Source organism: Pelobates fuscus, chromosome 11, assembly GCF_036172605.1.
Source record: "Pelobates fuscus isolate aPelFus1 chromosome 11, aPelFus1.pri, whole genome shotgun sequence".
Taxonomy (NCBI): domain Eukaryota; kingdom Metazoa; phylum Chordata; class Amphibia; order Anura; family Pelobatidae; genus Pelobates; species Pelobates fuscus.
In genome coordinates this window covers 84478140-84490957 of record NC_086327.1, presented here as the reverse complement: position 1 = coordinate 84490957, position 12818 = coordinate 84478140, and positions in this window count along the sequence as shown.

The following is a 12818-nucleotide window of genomic DNA, read 5'->3' as shown; positions in this document are numbered from 1 at the left end:
GCGAGTCATATTTGAATAATTGTCCATAAGGGGGATCCACTGTATTCTGAGAAATTATTTTTGGTTTCCTTTTTCTCATTTTCAAGACCCCTTCATTTTTTGGATAGAATTAGTAGCGATTTATCACTATACGGAATGTTGTGTTCCCTTCATTTGCATATAGGGAATATTATTATAATAGATATATTTTTTCCTGATCATTATTGTTTTTTAGGGTACAGATATACTGTTTCATTAGATGTACACCTCCAGAATAGTAATATAGACATTAGATGTCACTATTTTATTTTATTAGATTCAATACACCTTTACTAACAGTATTTCCGGAATTGATACTTTATTAGGTTGTTGTTTTCTTCCCTTTATTTTATTTGTGTATGCGCCCCTTTGCTTTCCATTAATGGATATGTAAGAAGGAAGCCCAATAATTACTATAAGTGTATAAATGTCTAAAAGACTTATATCATCTACCTCATGTTTTATAATATACTTTTTTGTTTTTGACATTAGTACAATTCTTTGCACTATAATGTTTCCTCCACAGTGATTTTAGATGTGGTTTAATATTTTTAATTAATATGAAGTACGTGTATGTTACATACATTTCTAAATTGTTAAGTAATGACAGGATCCTGTTTATCCTCCACCTTGAATATGTTTTAGACTATTAGTTGATCAGCAGTTGATTATTAGCTGATCAAAAGAAAATGTATTTAAAGATGCTGTTCTTATCCGATACACTATCTTGAAAAAGCCCGGTGTAGAGGGCGAAACGCGTTGATGTGATATCGGATGCAGAGGTCTGATGCTCATAGCCGGCTTACAATCGTCCACACACTGATGCTCCCATGCTGCAGGAGAGAACCCACCGTATCAGCGCTGAGATCGGGCGGGAATTTTGAAACTACTGAGAGCAGCGGACGGTAAACGGCTACACAGCCTCTGATTTTACAAATGTGTATTTCGTGATATATTGGAAACAAATATCACAACTTGCTCAAGTAAGGGTTCCTATTTGGGGGGAAGGGTATCTTGTGATTTAATAAAACGGTTTTACACTATGAAAGTTTTCTTTTGTATCTTTTAAAGGTAAAAGCTACAGTGTATCTCCCATCTCAACACAGGATTAACCCCTTCAAGACTCCCTTATAAGACTATATGGACTCTTAAGCAAGTTTTTACATATTTTTTGTGCATAAATCTAAACTACTGTGGGATTTAAGTGCTTCTATCCATTTACTACTAAACTCACAGAGTTATTGTTTGATGATTTTTTTGCACATTTTTATAGGTTGCCTCACTGTATAGGCTACCATATATAGCGCTGACATTTTTTATTTTTCATAAACATTTATGTAATAAACTCATATCCAAAAAATATAAAAGAAGTGTATTAGACAAGGAAATTAAGGAGACAGGAAGACTAGACAGAAAGGATCTAATTAAAAAGAAGAAAAGAGTAAAAAACAAGGGAGAAAATTTCAAATATGCATTTATCACCCAGTATAATACCCAACATCGAAAAATTAAAAATATTCTAAATAAGCACTGGGGAATCTTGCTTAAAGATCCAATTTTAGGAGAGACATTACCCAAACAGCCACCTATGATTTTTAGGAAAGCTAAAAATTTGAAAAGCTTATTGGCTCCTAGCTATGCGTTAAAAAATAAACATGAAAATAAGAAAGGTGAAATAAAGGGTTTTAGCTCATGCAATCATTGTAAAGCCTGTTTGACACAGAGGCTTCTGAAAGCAACAAATTTTAGAAGTTCGGTTACAGGTAGGGAATTTAACATCAAAACCAACAAACTGTGACAGTAAAAATGTAATATATTTGCTATACTGCCCCTGTGGAAAGCAATACGTGGGACACACGTGTAGAAAACTTAAAGAACGAATCCTGGAACAGAAAAATTAGAAAAAAAATATGATAAACACTCCGTTCCCATGCATTGTAACTCATGTCCTAATTTTAGTTGGAAACATTTCCACTATATAGGTTTAGAAAGAATTAATAATCATTGGAGGGGTGGCAATCTCATTAAAAGATTGGCACAGCGAGAAACGTATTTGATCAATATATTAAAAACCCTTCAACCAGGAGGACTAAATGCAGATATAGATCTGTGGTGCGTCTTAGAGTAATTCTTTTTTCCTCCGCTCTTTTTTTTTCTCTCTATAGGTGGTGTATATTGTCATATATCCCTTTATATGTTTTTTGGTATTGAACAAGCCAAGAATCTATTCTATTTTTCATACCATCGAATATAGAGGAAAGTTTCCTCTCAAAATTATAAATACTTGGTCTTCTAGTGGCATTAGATATGCCTTATTTTTAAAATTACAGATTTTCTGTTGAAGGTAGACAAACTACCATGTTTAATTATTATATTTTTTTAATATATTTATTTTTTGCAGAATTTTTTTTAATGCATTTATGGCATTTGGAATATCTTGGCTTGTGCATATTACATTATGCAGTGTGCATGCTGCCTTATGCAGTATGGAGTTAGGCATTCATGCACACTGACAAATATATCAATGTAAGAAACACAGGTTACTGGTGTGTTTGTTTTGTCTTTTATAAATAAAGATTATTCAAAAAAAATCTTTAAATTAGTAATATCTTTTTAACCTCTTTGCCATTCTTTTTTGTACACTCCCCCCATTTGTATTTCTATTCAGAAAGTCTTTTTTGGAATTTTTTTTTCAACATCTCAACCTGTCATGAGTGACAGCCGAAACGAAGGTGGAACGCATGACTTCATCACGCAACCGCACAGGACACACGAAACCCGTAAGTAACCCAAATTTGAATTGAAAACAGCTGAAGAGAAATGTAATCATCTGCAGAACCATTATTGGGACTGATTGGGGGTGGTATAGTTACATAGTTACATAGTTAGATAGCTGAAAAGAGACTTGCGTCCATCAAGTTCAGCCTTCCTCACACCTGTTTTTTGCTGTTGATCCAAAAGAGAAAAAAAAAAAACAAAAAAAAACCCCAGTTTGAAGCACAATTTTGCAACAAGCTAGGACAAAAAATTCCTTATTGACCCCAGAATGGCAGTCAGATTTATCCTTGAATCAAGCAGTTATTACCCTACATTGAAAGATTATATCCTTGAATATTCTGTCTTTGCAAGTATGCATCTAGTAGCTGTTTGAACATCTGTATGGACTCTGATAAAACCACTTCTTCAGGCAGAGAATTCCACATCCTGATTGTTCTTACAGTAAAAAAACCTTTCCTTTGCCTTAGACGAAATCTTCTTTCTTCCAGTCTAAACGCATGGCCTCGTGTCCTATGTAAAGTCCGGTTTGTGAATAGATTTCCACACAATGGTTTGTATTGGCCCCGAATATATTTGTATAATGTTATCATATCCCCTCTCAGGCGACGTTTTTCTAAACTAAATAGGTTTAAATTTGTTAACCTTTCTTCATAGCTGATATGTTCCATTCCTTTTATTAATTTTGTAGCCCGCCTCTGCACTTTTTCTAGTGCCATGATATCCTTCTTTAGAACAGGTGCCCAAAATTGCACAGCATATTCAATATGTGGTCTTACCAGTGATTTATAGAGAGGCAAAATGATATTCTCGTCCCGAGAATGAATGCCCTTTTTCATGCATGACAATACCTTACTGGCCTTGGCCACTGCTGATTGACATTGCACATTGTTGCATAGTTTGTTGTCTATAACAATTCCCAAGTCCTTTTCGTGTGTTGTTATCCCTAATTCGCTTCCATTAAGGGTATACGTTGCTTGTGTATTCTTTACGCCGAAGTGCATAACTTTGCATTTTTCAACATTAAATTTCATCTGCCATTTGAGTGCCCAGTCCTCCAGTCTATCTAAATCCTTCTGCAGCAAAGTAATATCTTGCTCACATTGTATTATTTTACAAAGTTTTGTGTCATCTGCAAACACTGAAACATGACTTTCAATGCTGTCTTCAAGATCATTTATAAAAATGTAAATAGAAGGGGTCCCAGAACAGACCCCTGAGGACACACTTGCCACCTCTGTCCAGCTTGAAAATTTACCATTAACGACAACTCTTTGTATTCTGTTTTTAAGCCAATGTTCTACCCAAGAACAAGCATTTTCATCGAGACCGATTTCCTTGAGTTTGAACACTAATCTTTTGTGTGGAACTGTATCAAATGCCTTGGCAAAATCCAAATAGATCACATCCACTGCAACACCCTGATCTATACTTCTACTTACTTCTTCGTAGAACGCAATCAAGTTAGTTTGTTTATATTAAGAGATGTTTGTAACTAGGTTTGTATGTATTTTTATTCATCATCTTTGTTAAAGATTGTCCCTGAGGAAGTCCCTAACAGGGAAACAACGCGTTGGACTGATTTACCTGCCTTTATTTACTTTGATGTAAGTAATAAATGCTTTTATTACTCTTTACTCATACAGTCATCCAATCTATTTTTTTGCACTTTGTCTTTTTATGTGAGATTCACATTTACGAAGTATTTGAAGCAAAGAAGACACACCAAGTATATTTCTGAAGGCACTGCTTGGGATGTTAAAGTGTGAGTGAGCATTTGTCACTTGCCTATATATCCAATTCTACTATATACAGTATTGCACTATGCCATATATTTCTTATTTCCCTAGCTTGGAATAGCCCTATACCATACACATTTATAGAGAAGTTGGCTTAGGCTATTTCACTATACTGATCGGTATAAACAGATCTTAATATATTGTGTAATTTGAGCCTCAAGTAAAACCTAGTGAGAAAGGATGATTTATTATGTGTAAATTGAATACATACAGACCCCTCAAAATCATTCTTTTTTTTTTCAACTCTTTATTTAAATGTCGACTGGCACATTGCATCATATTTCTTTTGGCCTACGCAGAGGCCCAATCAATAGGATCATCTTAAAAGTTGCAATACAGAAAGGAAGGGTGTGTTAGTGCATAGAAAATACTTCTCAATTGGCTTGCGCAGAAGCCTTTCAGCCATATCTTTGTGTTGTGCCGAGTCCACATGTATTTAAATTTAAATTTCGTCTCAATTCGTAGGTGTATACATTCATTGAAGACTATTGTGCAGTGAGACCAGGGCCGGTGCAAGGATTTTTGGCTACACAGGCGAAGAGGAATTTTGCCGCCCCCCCCCCCCCCCCCCCCCCACGAATAAGATGTATCTTTAGCAATGTCTCATATCCAGCCTTTTGAAATCCCCATGTAGTGTATTGTACCCCCCTTTAGTGTGTCTTACACCCCCTTGTATGTCTCTTACAACCCCCATGTGTATATCCTTTCCCCCCCAGCCCCTTTGTGTGTCTTTCTTTCCCACAGCCCTTTTCTGTGGGTCTCTCCCCTCAGCCTGTTTTTTGTGTGTCCCTCTTCCCCTCAGGCTCCTTTGTGTAACTTTTCCCTCCCAAGCCATATAGACATAGATATATAGCTACACACACATACAGGCACATAGTCACAGAAATATGCAGGCACACAATCAAACAAACACAGCCATACAGGCACACAGTCATACAATCAACACATACAGGTACACAGACATACAGTCATACAGACACACACACAGAGACATGCAGACACTGGCATATAGATAAATAAAGACACAGTTATACAAACACAGACATACAGAGACATGAAGATGCAGGCATACAGAGACATACAGAACAAGGCATACAGGCATGCAGAGACATACTTACACAGGCATGCAGGGACATATATACACAGACAGTCACACAAAGATATACAGAACAAGGCATACAGAGACATATGGATACAGTCATACAGAGACATACAGAGACAGGCATACAGTGACATTCAGAAACACACGGACACAGTCATATAGAGACATACAGACACAGACATACATACACTTTCATACACACAGTCATACAGAGCAGGGGCAGATCCAGAACCTAATCTTGGGTGGGGGATGGGGGTGGTAGTGAGTTTTAGTGGGGTAATAGGGGCTCTAATTAAGGAGTTAAGGGCTGTAGTAGGGGGACAGGGGCTGTAGTTGAGAGTTAGGGGCTGTAATTGGGGGCTTAGGAAATGTAGTGGGGAATTGGGGCTGTAGTAGGGGGTTAGGGACTGAAGTAGGTTGATGGCTGCAAGTGGGAACAGGGGCTGTAGTTTGGGGGATATGGGCAGCAATTGGGGGAGAGGGGCTGTCGTGGGGGTAAGGGCTGTAGTAAGGGAATAGGGGCTGTACTGGAGTTATGGGGTAAAAGGGAGTGGAAGGGATGTGAAGTAAGGGAGTTAGAGGCTGTAGAAGGGAGTATAGGGGCTGTGGTGGGAGCAAAGGGGCAATATGGTTGGAAACGGGCAGTATGGTGGGAAACAGGGGCAGTAGAGGGGGACACAGGGGCAGTATGGTGTGGGCACAGGCTGTAAGAGGGACACTGAGGCAATAAAGTGGTGTCACAGGGACAGTATGGTAGGGGATAAATGGGAAGTAGAGGGGGGACAGGGGCTGTTGAGGCGGGTAGAGGAAGTAGAGGGGGGAGACAGGGGCAGTAGAGGCGTGTGAAAGGGGGGCAGAGGCAGGGGGCAGGGGCTGTAGAGGGAAATAGAGGAGGCACAGGGGATAAAGAGGGGGGCACAAAAGCAATAGGGGGGGCATGGGCAGTATAGTGGGGACAGGGGCTGTAGAGGGGGGCATGGGCTGTATAGGGGGCACATAGGCAGTATGGTGGGGCAGAGGCTTTAGAGGGAAAGAGGGGCTGTAGACAGGGCAGGGGCTGTAGAGGGAAATAGAGGAGCTGTAGAGGGGCAGTATGGTGGGGCAGGGGTTATGGAGGGAAATAGAGGTGCTGTAGAGTGGCACAGGGGGCAGTAGAGTAGACAGTATGGTAGGGGATAAATGGGAAGTAGAGGGGGGACAGGGGCTGTTGAGGCGGGTAGAGGAAGTAGAGGGGGGAGACAGGGGCAGTAGAGGCGTGTGAAAGGGGGGCAGAGGCAGGGGGCAGGGGCTGTAGAGGGAAATAGAGGAGGCACAGGGGATAAAGAGGGGGGCACAAAAGCAATAGGGGGGGCATGGGCAGTATAGTGGGGACAGGGCTGTAGAGGGGGGCATGGGCTGTATAGGGGCACATAGGCAGTATGGTGGGGGCAGAGGCTTTAGAGGGAAAGAGGGGCTGTAGACAGGGCAGGGGCTGTAGAGGGAAATAGAGGAGCTGTAGAGGGTCAGTATGGTGGGGGCAGGGGCTATAGAGGTGCTGTAGAGGGGCACATGGGGCAGTATGGTGGGGCAGGGGCTATAGAGGGACGTAGAGGGGACATGGGCAGTATGGTGGGGGCAGGGTCTACAGAGGGAAATAGAAGTGCTGGAGAGGGGCACATGGGGCACTAGAGTGGTGACAGGGGCTATATAGGGGCTGTTAAGGGGCAGGGGCTATGGAGGGGTTGTTAAGGGGCAGGGGTAGTATGGTGGGGCAGTTTGGTGGGGAAGGGGCTGTAGAGGGGGCAGGAGCATAGAGGTGCTGTAGAGGGGGTAGGGGCAGTATGGTGGGGCAGGGGCTATAGAGGGACATAGAGGGGCGGGGGCTATAGAGGGGGCAGTATGGTGGGGGCAGGGGCTATAGAGGGAAATAGAAGTGCTGTAGAGGGGCACATGGGGCAGTAGAGGGGGCATGGGCACTATGGTGGGGCAGGGGCTATTGAGGGGCTGTAAAGGGGGCAGGGGTAGTATGGTGGGGCAGTTTGGAGGGGCAGGGGCTATAGAGGTGGCAGGGGCTATAGAGGTGGCAGGGGGAGTATGGTGGGGGCAGGGGCCGTATGGTGGGGGCAGGGGCCGTATGGTGGGGGCAGGGGGAGTATGGTGGGGGCAGGGGGAGTATGGTGGGGGCAGGGGGAGTATGGTGGGGGCAGGAGGAGTATGGTGGGGGCAGGGGGAGTATGGTGGGGGCAGGGGGAGTATGGTGGGGGCAGGGGGAGTATGGTGGGGGCAGGAGGAGTATGGTGGGGCAGGGGGAGTATGGTGGGGGCAGGGGGAGTATGGTGGGGGCAGTGGCTGTAGAAAGGGGCTGAAAAAAAAAAACCGTTTTGATTTAAAAAGAAAAAAAAAAGCTAAAAGTTATTCCCCCACCCCCTTCCCCTCCCAGAGACTTACCTTGGGCCGGGGAGGGAGAGCCTTACCCCTGCTGGTCGGCTGGGACAGCTACACTGGAGGCTGGAGCTGCAGTCAGGACCGCTGGGGAGTCTGGGAGCAGTAGAAGTCCCGCCCCCTTCTGACATCATCAGGGGAGGACGGCTGACTTCACTGCCCTGCTCCTGCTGTGTGCTGGCTGCAAGGAGAGAGGTGAGATTAAAAATCCGAGTCTCCAGCCAGAGGCAGGGGATTCGGATTTTTGCGCCCCCCTCCTCTGGCGCCCTAAGGCGGCCGCCTGTGCCGCCTTATGGACGCGCCGGCCCTGAGTGAGACACATACAAGTAAAAAATATCTATCAAAATAACATATAATAAAATAGGGTAATTTATGTACAGTATATGACAGGAATTGTAAAACCAGTAACGTTGGGTATGTCATGCTATAAGTTGTATCTTCACGACTGTCGGTTATGGGGTTATGCTGGTTTGTTATATGTCATATTGTTCCCAGAGCGCCCAAGTTTTTTGGAAGGAGACATTGGAATCGCGAACCTGTGCAGTTAGCTTGTCCATCAGGTAATTATCCCTGATTTTGGAGAGGACTAGGGAGATCGGGGGTACTTCTTGTTTTATCCAATATTGTGCTAATGCTCTACGAGCTGCCAGGTTAAGCATATTTAACAGCTTTTGGTCGTGTTTATTTAGCCCCTCCGTTGGCCGTGATAGTAGGCAAGCCCACGGGTCAAGTGTTATCCTGCGTTGCATAATGCTCGAGGTTAGGTCTGTAACTTTTCCCCAGTACTCTTTAACCTTGACACAGTGCCACCACATGTGGATGTATGTGCCCTTCTCTCCACAGAGCCTCCAGCAGGTGTCTGTGGGACTTAGTTGCATATGGCATTGTTTAACAGGGGTCGTATACCACCGGAGTAGTATTTTGTAAGATTGCTCCTGGAGGGCCGTGCATACGGAAACTTTTGCATTGGCCTCCCAGATATCCTTCCAGTCCGTCCCGTCTAATGTCTCCCCTAAGTCTGTCTCCCATTTGTCTGTGTATGTCTGGTTGCCCCAGGTCCCTGATTCTAGGCATATATGATTGTATAATAGCGAGATTAGTTTGGTTGGCATACGCTCTTGTAAGCAAAATTTCTCATAGAAGGTGAGCGGCTTGGCTATTGCCGTTCTGACTTCTCTGGTCTGTGCGAAGTCCCGTACCTGGAGATATCTGAAGAAGTCACTTGTTTTTAGTGGGGCCAGGGATTGCAGATGTTGGTAAGTAACTAATTGGTTGTTTGAATACAGGTGTGTGTAGCGTTGTAGACCTGTGGCCTCTATGCCCTGAAACTCTCGTGCCCTCAGTCCGGGTGGGAACGCTCTGTTGCGCAAGACCGGAGTCATTGGTGACGGTAAGTCTGTGAGTTTAAGTTTCTTTGCGACTCTGTCCCATAAGCTTAGGGAGTTAAGTCCGTAGGATTACTCTATGTTCTCTGGGCACCCATATTAGGAATTGCGGTAGGTCAGCTCCTGTCATGAGGGATTCTATGTCCACCCACCTACGTTGATTAGTCGGGCAGTGCCAGTGAGCTATTTGAGCCAATTGTGCGGCCTTGTAGTAATGGTGCAGGTGTGGCATACCTAAACCTCCCCTCCATTTAGGGTTATACAGAGTTGCCTTGGCTATCCTGGGTCTTTTTCTTTGCCATATGAAGGCGTCTATTGCCTTTTGTGTGTCTGCTAGGTCATTTTTGGTGACCCGGATTGGGAGTGCTTGGAAGAGGAATAGTAGTCTTGGCAGTATATTCATTTTTACTGAGTGTAACCGGCCAAGCCATGTAATCGGTTTGTCTGTCCAGTTGTCTAGGTCTGTCTTAAGTCTGTTGAGCAGCGGTGTATAGTTGTGTTGGTAAAGTGCTTTGTGGTCTGCGGTTAGCCTGACGCCTAGGTATGTGAGTGTGGTCGTAGACGTTTTGATGTGGTGCGTACGTCTAATGTATTGTAACTCTTGTTCGGGAATGTGAAATGGTAGTGCTATTGATTTGGTGAGATTGACTTTGTACCCGGATAACTCCCCGTAAATTTGAAGTAGTTTTTCCAGATTCGCCATTGAGGGAATCGGATCTGTCAGTGTGAGGAGGATATCGTCCGCATATGCTGCTGTTTTAAATTGCTCCCCCCCAATTTGCACCCCTTTAATATTTGGATCTGTTCTGATGAGATGCAGGAGTGGCTCAAGTACTATCGCGAATAACAGTGGCGACAAGGGACAACCCTGTCTCGTACCATTGCTCACTCGAAATGGTGTCCTCGGGGCGCCCGTTATTATGGTTTGTGCCTGTAGGTCTGTGTATAGGGCTTGTATGGCAGTGATGTATGTGTCCGGGAAGCCTTGTAATTGCAATAATTGGAACAGGAAAGACCATTGGACCCTGTCAAAGGCCTTCTCTGCGTCAAGGGACAATGCCAGGGCTGGTGACTTAGAGTTAGACATGAGCCACATCAGATCAGCTCCTCTGCGTGTGTTCTCGTATAATTGGCGCCCTGGCATGAAGCCTACTTGGTCTGGGTGTATTAATTTTGGGAGCAGTGGGGTTAGTCTCCTCGCCAGTATCTTTGCGAATATTTTTAAGTCCGCGTTTATAAGTGATATAGGTCTGTAATTAGTGGCTAGTGTTCCGTCTTTGTCCGGTTTGGGGATTAAAATTATGTTGGCCGTGGCCATGTCGCGGTCTGGGGTGCCGCCTTGGAGGAAGTGGTTGTATAATTTGGTGAGGTAGGGGGCTAGTTCCGGTTTATACCTTTTGTAATAGCTCATGTCGTACCCGTCCGGGCCCGGTGCCTTGCGACCTTGAAGGGTTGCTATCACCGATTCTACCTCCTCCTGTGTGATGGGGCTCTCTAGGATGTTGGCCTCCACTGTGGACACCTGGGGGAGGTTTAATTGGGTCAGGAATTCTGTTATGCGTGTGGTATATTGTGTCTGCGCTTCCCCTTCTCTTGGTGTGTGGTTGTATAGGTTCTGGAAATATTCGGTGAACGTGCTATTGATATCTTTCGGGGTGTGTACCAGGTCATTGGCAGCTGTTCGCAGCGTGGTTATGGGTTTACGCCCTGGTCTGGGTCGGAGGGTCCTTGCAAGTAGTGTGTCCATTTTGTTGGCTTTTTCATAGAAAAAGCGCTTGGACCAGACTAAGGAGCGTGCTATGTCTGCTATGGTGAGTTCTTTTATAGCGTGACGTGTGGTTTGTAGTTTTGTGTATATGGTGGTTGTGGGCGCCTGTTTATGTCGTTGCTCTAGTTTCCTCATTGTGGTTTGTAGTTCTAGGAGGCGTTTCGTTTTGGTTCGCTTTTTATGTGTGGCTGCCTGTATGAGGTGTCCCCGTAACACCGCTTTGTGGGCTGCCCACAATGCGGTCGGGTTGTTGTCTTCCGTGTCGTTAGTGGTGAAGTAGTCTAATATTTTCAGTCGGGTAGTGGCAGATATGTCGTTGTCAGAGAGTAGGTCCGTGTTGAGTCTCCATGTCCATGTGTTGCGATGTTGACCTATGCCTAAGGTTATAGTCACATCTGCATGGTCCGACCATGTGATATTGTTAATTTCTGAGTGTATTAGTTTTGCCATGCCCGCTCCGTTGAGGAGAAGGTTGTCTATTCTGGAGTATGTAGTGTGGGGTGCGGAGTAGTATGTATAGTCTAAGGTGTCTGGGTGTTGAAGTCTCCACGCATCCATTAGTCCAGTGCGTTGTAGAAAGGTATGGAGGAGTTTGTCTTGACCCCCTCTCCCCTGTGAACGCTGAGTCCCTGTTTTAGAGCTACGGTCGGTCGCCGGGCTGGGTACGGCATTTAGGTCTCCTCCCACCACCATTATGCCTCCCTGTAGGGAGGTGAGTAGGGATAGGGATGTTATTGCATTCCAGTATTCACTGTCTGGCTTGTTGGGTGCGTACAGATTCACTATGTGCAGTTTGGTATTGTAGTAGTTGCCGGTGATAGCCAGGTATCTGCCTTCAGAGTCATTCTGTGTGTGTGTGACCGTATAAGGGCATCTCTTGTGTATGAGTACGGCCACGCCTGCGTGTTTACGTAGCGCCCTGGCTTCGTGGACAGTGTTGTATGTTATCCCCTATTTTGGTTGGCGAGGCCTTCGGTATGTGGGTCTCCTGTACCAACGCTATGTCTGCTTTTTTTGCCTTGAGGTCTCGTAGGAGTAATCTGCGTTTGGTAGGTATGTTTAGGCCTTTGGCGTTAATGGATAAAATTTTTAGCGTCATGTGCCCGTTACTCTCATGTGGCGTGTGATTGCTGAGTGTGCGTCTTCCCTACCTGTCCGTTGGTCTCCCTCTCTTTGACATACTGTATGTCTTGGCTCTGTAACCATGTCTGTTTCCTACTTCCAGTCGTGTTAGTCATACCCAAAACCATAAATAAAAACATGAACAAAAACATAAAATAACAGTAAACATTTGGTACATAGTAATGTAACAATTTGCGCACACTGGTCTTACAACTCGCCAGTGTCGGGTGGGGGAGCCCCTCTCCTTCGCAGGTCCGAATTTTCTCCTGCGAGGGGGGGGGAGTCTCCATTCCACTGTGCCTCTGTATGAGGCCCCTCAAACTGTAACAGGGTCGTGGAGCCTAGCTCCATATCTTGAAGCCCTCTGAGCTTAATGGGGTAAAGGCGGGGGGGGGGGGGGGGGGAGCATACAGGGGCATGTGGCTTAT